General features: G+C 39.4%; 1 protein-coding gene across 1 annotated transcript in view; it reads right to left on the bottom strand.

Moving 5' to 3' along the window:
• Positions 1-6,247, bottom strand: part of LOC106881918 (very-long-chain (3R)-3-hydroxyacyl-CoA dehydratase 2) — a 22,157-nt gene that overhangs the window by 15,209 nt on the left and 701 nt on the right. The gene's annotated exons all lie outside the window — the stretch shown is intronic.

Here is a 6,247-nt window from a genome sequence, read left to right as displayed (position 1 = left end):
GGGGACCCTGTCAAAGGCTTTCTCCATGTCAACGAAAGCCAGGTACAGAGGTTTATCCTTAGCTAGGTATTTCTCTTGCAACTGTCTCACTAGAAATAAGGCATCAGTAGTGCTTTTACCTGGCACGAACCCAAACTGCATCTCATCTAAATTGATTCGCTCCCTAATTAGTTGGGCTATGACCCTCTCTGTAACTTTCATAACCTGATCTAACAGCTTGATGCTTCTGTAATTATTTGTATCTAAAGCGTCCCCTTTACCTTTGTAGCAGTTGACTATGATGCTGCTACACCAGTCATAGGGTATGACTCCTTCGTGTATCACCTGGTTCGTAATACGGGTGACTAGGCTATAGCCAACACTGCCAGATATTTTGAGAGAGAGAGAGAGAGGTGCTGATATCAATCATGTATTTTGTTAAATCCAAGCATTAAAACAGATTAAGAGATTAAAATATTTTAGAATCTTTTCTTCAATCAATTTTGTAATCATAACATCTGAAATGGAACCCTAACACATCAACAAGAAAATTTCTACCAAATCATTGAACTCATTAGAAACAGCAGCCAAATCTCCCTCAAAATCACACCTAGCATCATTAACAATAGAATCAGACATTAGGTTATGTAGTCCTAGATACACAAAGCCTAAATAGATGGGATGATCATGGTTGCATCCAATCGACTTTGATCACAGCTAACGAAGCTAAACAACAAATTTGTCTACCTCAACATTGAGGGAACCTCTCTATGCTAGACATAGCAGCCAAATCTTCCTCAAATAATACTGTATTGCTTTAAAAGCAGAAAGATACATTGGAAAATGCTATTTTGGATTTACTGGAGATATGCTGTGCTTGAGAAGACCCGACAGTCCAAGTGAGACCGTAACTGTGGCCTATGCCAGTGCAGCATAACCAGCCCATTTAAGGGTACCCTTCGATCATTGGGCAATAAACTGCGCTTGCGAAGACCTGTTGAGTCAAGTGAAGTTATTGTCGTGGCCAATGATAGTACCACCTGAATGGCACCCGTGCCAGTGGCACATAAAAGCACCATTCGAGCATGATCAGTGCCAGTGTCAGCTGACTGGCTCCCATGGTGGTGGGACGTAAAAAGCACCCACTACACTCTCGGAGTGGTTGGCATTAGGAATGGCATCCAGCTGTAGAAACTTTGCCAGATCAGGTTGGAGCCTGGTGCAGCCTTCTGGCTCGCCAGCCTTCAGTCAAACAGTCCAACCCATGCCAGCAGGGAAAGCTGACGTTAAAACGATGATGATGATGATGATCAAAAAAGATGGAGCAATCATGGAACATCTTTGGTTTAAAGGGTCGGTTTTGATCAGGGCTGACTTGGAGACTAAACAACATTAACAACAACCTCTTCATACAAAAGAATCATTGTATGCAAAGCCAAGATTTGAACCAACAGCATAAGCAGCTATATTAGTGCAACAACAGCAGCAGCAACAGTGTGGTGGTAGTGGTGGTGGTGGTAAGGCAGCAAGCTGACAAAATCACTAGTAGTAGTAGTAGCAACAACAACAACCATTGATAGTATTATCAGTGCTGAATGATTGCACATTGACCACAGTTTAAGCCTTAATCTCTGAAGCTAAAGCACATTCACTAATCTTCCAGACAGAAGGATAAACATAGGACCCAATTAATTCAGTTTAAGCTGCTTAATTAAAGAGAAGAGCTAAAGAGAATTTAATACAATGGATCTGCCTTGTTGTCAACTATCCTAATTAATAAATATATATATATATATATATATATATATATATATATATATATATATATATATATATATATATATATGATAAATATATATATACTTTTACTTGTTTCAGTCACTTGACTGCAGCCATGCTGGAGCACCGCCTTTAGTCGAACAAATAGACCCCAGGACTTATTCTTTATAAACCTAGTACTTATTCTATTGGCTAAGTTATGGGGACATAAACACACCAACATCGGTTGTCAAGCGATGGTGGGGGAACAAACACAGACATACAAATATATACATACATATAAGACAGGCTTTTTTCAGTTTCCATCTACCAAATCCCACTCACAAGGTGCTGGTCGGCACTTGCTTAAGGTGTCACACAGTGGGACTGAACCCAGAACCATGTGGTTGGGAAGCAAGCTTCTTACCACACAGCCACACCTACGCCTGATGATGATGATATATATATTTTATTCTTTAACTAGAATATTACTGACTGTGACTTTGAAGTTTCAGCCAGTTAAGCCATTGCCGGACAGTGTGTGTGTGTGTGTGTGTGTGCGTGTGCGTGTGTGTGAATGGCTAAAGCCATAGAGCTGGAGAGGGACAGGTGTGTGTGAGCATGTATAAACAACGTATGGCTGGAGAAATGATGGAATTAAAGGACTGCAATTGAAAACCTTCCTAACGAGCTATTGTGCCGTGTCTGAAGCTGGTAGAATCGTTAGCACAGCAGGTGAAATGCTTAGCAATATTTCATCTGCCACTATGTTCTGAGTTCAAATTACGCTGAGGTCGACGTGGCCTTTTATCCTTTCGGGGTCGATAAATTAATCACCAGTTGTGTACTAGGGTCGATCTAATCGACTGGCCCCCTCCCCCAAAATTTTGGGCCTTGTGCTTACAGTAGAAAAGAATATATTTAGTGTCAAGGCAGTGAAAACACAAGGTAACGAACAGACAGAATTTTTACCATGCCAGTCAAAATGCTTAGCGGTATTTCTTCTGTCTTTATGTTCTGAGTTCAAATTCCGCTGAGATCGGCTTTGCCTTTTATCTTTTCGGGGTCGATAAATTAAGTACCATTTGAGTACTGGGGTCGATGTGATCGACTGTCCCCCTCCCTGCAAAATCCAGGCCTTGTGCCCATAGCAGAAAGAATCGTGCCATGTCTGATATACACAATGTGACATTGATGTGTTCTGATTCTGTGCACCTGGCTGAGAAACAGGTAAAAACTTTGAACCAACAAGTGGTCACTCAATTCGCTAGAAATAGCAGTCATACATTACAACCACAGATAATGTTATTAACTAGTTCTTATTATCAAAATTAGAAGGTCCCAAAGTCTTTGTTTAATGTTATTGAAAGGGTTTAAGTCAAAGTGATCACAATAGACAACGTCTCCTGTAATAATTGTCTCTAGCATTGGCACAAGGTCAGAAATTTTGGAAAGGAGGGAGTTTCTTGATTATATTGACCCCAGTATTGGACTGGTACTTTATTTCATTGATCCTGGACAGATGAAAAGCAAAGTTGACTTCATTGGAATTTGAACTCAAAACATAAAGAGCTGACCCTCTAAAGGCAGCTATGGTCAGCTTGTGGCCCCTGAAACTTTCTGGATGGCATACCTAATAAAAGACTACCTTGAATTTTTTTAGTAGTGTGGCCCTTTTCTAGAAAATGGTTGGCCATGCCTGCTCTAAAGATTATACTAATCCAACACCTTAACCTTCTAATAATTACTATCATTTATCACAGGTGTTTGGTTCCAAAAGAACACAGCATTAAATGAAACAATGATAAATGAATAACAGAACTTGTGGGAAGCAGGGGGTTTGTTCTGAGACCCCAAATTATCCTCAGCATTGTAGATGGTTGCCAGGGCCTGTGTGGGCCAAGCAGGATCTTTGCCTTATCGCTGATTTATGTTATCACAGATCAACTCATGATAGGTACGACATGGTTCACAACCAGCATACCATGTTATTGTGGATCAGTGGTGAATGAATCGTTGAAAAATGTACACACACCTCAACAATAGATCTCATTGGTGATCCTCAGAAGGATGTGAGGTAAAGTCAATGTCAACGAGGATTTGAATTAGATTGCCTTTGATCATAGTTCTGCTAGATGTCATGAACTGACTGACTGGACTGACCTAGGGTTAAACAACAACTGAAGGTCAAGATTATTGGTGAGTGTTTAATCAACAATCTTCATATCAATAGATATTTCTAAACAGAGTTGATTAGTTCTACTCGACGAAAACGACAGCAACAACAACAACAGTTTAAGTGGCTGTCTGTAAAAGCTGATTGCTAATTAAGGTGCAGAAGACGGTGTGGGCAGGTATGAGTGACAGAGTGATTAAGAAGGACAGCAAACTGCATTGGTCAGGTAAACATTTTTTGTCTGTAGTGACCCAGTTAACTTGATTGGGAATTTACAAAAGACATACAGCAACTTGATAAAAAAAAAAAGAAGTACCCGCTTTAATCCTGACATGGTTAGCTGTGTAACTTTATTTAGGACAACAAGATAGGTTTGATCATATATCATCATCATCATTTTAACATCCACGTTTCCATGGTTTGCAAGGGTCGGAGGGAATCTGCCGAAGCAGATTTACTATAGTTAAATGCCCTTCCTGTTGCCAAAATACATATAGGCAATTAAATAGCTATTTCTCTATTTGCTTGCCTATGTAAGGAAACAGAGGCGTACATGCATTTAATGGATATCTCGTTTTAGGCTCAGAAACAGATACACCTCATGATGTATGTAAATATTTTGAGAGCTTTTCAATTTGATACACAGGGTCAGACTTTCTTGAAGATTTCTTCAGATCTAATGTTGGATGGGAATCACGAAAACCACAGCCAATTTTTGTGAGAAATACCATGTGTAAAAAATTGTAAATATCTTCTGTATGGGTGAGAGAGTGTTTGCGTAGGTATGTGTTTGCCATGCAGTCTATAGAACTTAGTTCAAATGCAGAGATTAACGATTTCATCGTATTAAGATGATTGATGATTAATCCAGCATTTAAATAAAGTTATGTGTGTGTGCATCTATCTATCTATCTATCTATCTTCATATATATATATATAGATAGATAGATAGATAGATAGATAGAGAGGGGTGATGGCGACCTGGCCAGGTGAAGTGCTCAGAGATAATTCATCTGTCCTTGTTCTGAGTTCAAATTCTGCCGAGGCCAACTTTGCCTTTCATCCCTTTCGGGGTCGATAAAATAAGGACCAGTTGAGCACTGGGATCAATATAATCGACTTAACTACTCCTGGGTAAGAGTAAGGCAGACTGCATTCCTCTGCCAGCCATGTTGAACCAGTGTGACAGAGTAAGCTCATCAAACCAAGTATGATCTGAAGCTCAAACCGTGGTTGATGGAGAACACACAGGGGCCTTCCTGCAGTGCCCTGAACATAGGCAATCCGATCATCTGTACACACACACACACACACACAGGGTTCAATGAGTCTAGTGAGTAACTCAATCCGAGACCATGCATGATTTCAAACAAGCAAGTACAGCGTGGAAAAGCCACTTAATAACACACAAAATGAAATTCACTTCAAAGTTTATAATTTCATGCATAATCATTTTCGCCGTACGACTGCAACCCACTCACTGAGTGAAAGGACGAAAAATGTAGGCACTTCATTAAGTAAATTTAAAGAGAACTTAATCGCTCTGTGTATTATTAAATGACTAGAATAGTTATTCTGCAATATGAGGGATATATAAAGAGATATAAAAATATATGCAGTGGAATCGTGTCAGGGAGATTCTAATTGGTGCAACGAAAATTTTGACATCATATATCTTGTGTGTTTTCGAATGGTTGTAAATGATCTAGTTTCGATACTCATGCCTGGCATGTACATGTCCGAAATATATATATGTGTTATATAAAGATATATTACATGATTCCTGATGTGAAATAGTGCGTTGAAACAGATATTGTTGTATTTCGGGACGGTCATTTTTCTTTTTGTCAAATAAACACACGCACTATATATATTCGTTCTTCACTCGTTTATAACTGTTCCTATTCTAACTCATGTCCGTTGTCCGGAAATCTTTCGTCACACATCTGTGACCTCCTCAGAGACACTTTCCGTCTTCGTGCATTCCAGAATGGAATAAGCAGAGAAAGAGCCGGACAATGGACATGAGTTACAATAATAACAGTAATAAACGCGTGAAGAACGAATATATAGTGCGTGTGTTTATTTGGAAAATAAAAAAAAATGACCGTCCCGAAACACAACAATGTGTGTGTGTGTGTGTGTGTTGATGCAAACAGACAAAATAGAGCTCAAAATATGAGTATATGTATGTTTTTATTAATATTTAGCAGAAGTAACAGAGTGACTCAAGAGCCGAGAGTTTTGTGCGTTGGCACTTATCGAACTAGTCACAGGTCGAAAGCCTGCAAGTAGACTTTCAACCTGTGACCAGTTTGATAAGTGCCAACGCAC

The sequence above is a fragment of the Octopus bimaculoides genome, chromosome 4 (genome assembly GCF_001194135.2).
Source record: "Octopus bimaculoides isolate UCB-OBI-ISO-001 chromosome 4, ASM119413v2, whole genome shotgun sequence".
NCBI classification, from domain to species: Eukaryota; Metazoa; Mollusca; class Cephalopoda; order Octopoda; family Octopodidae; genus Octopus; species Octopus bimaculoides.
The sequence above is the reverse complement of the archived record's forward strand: the minus strand, read 5'-3'. Positions and strand labels throughout refer to the sequence as shown.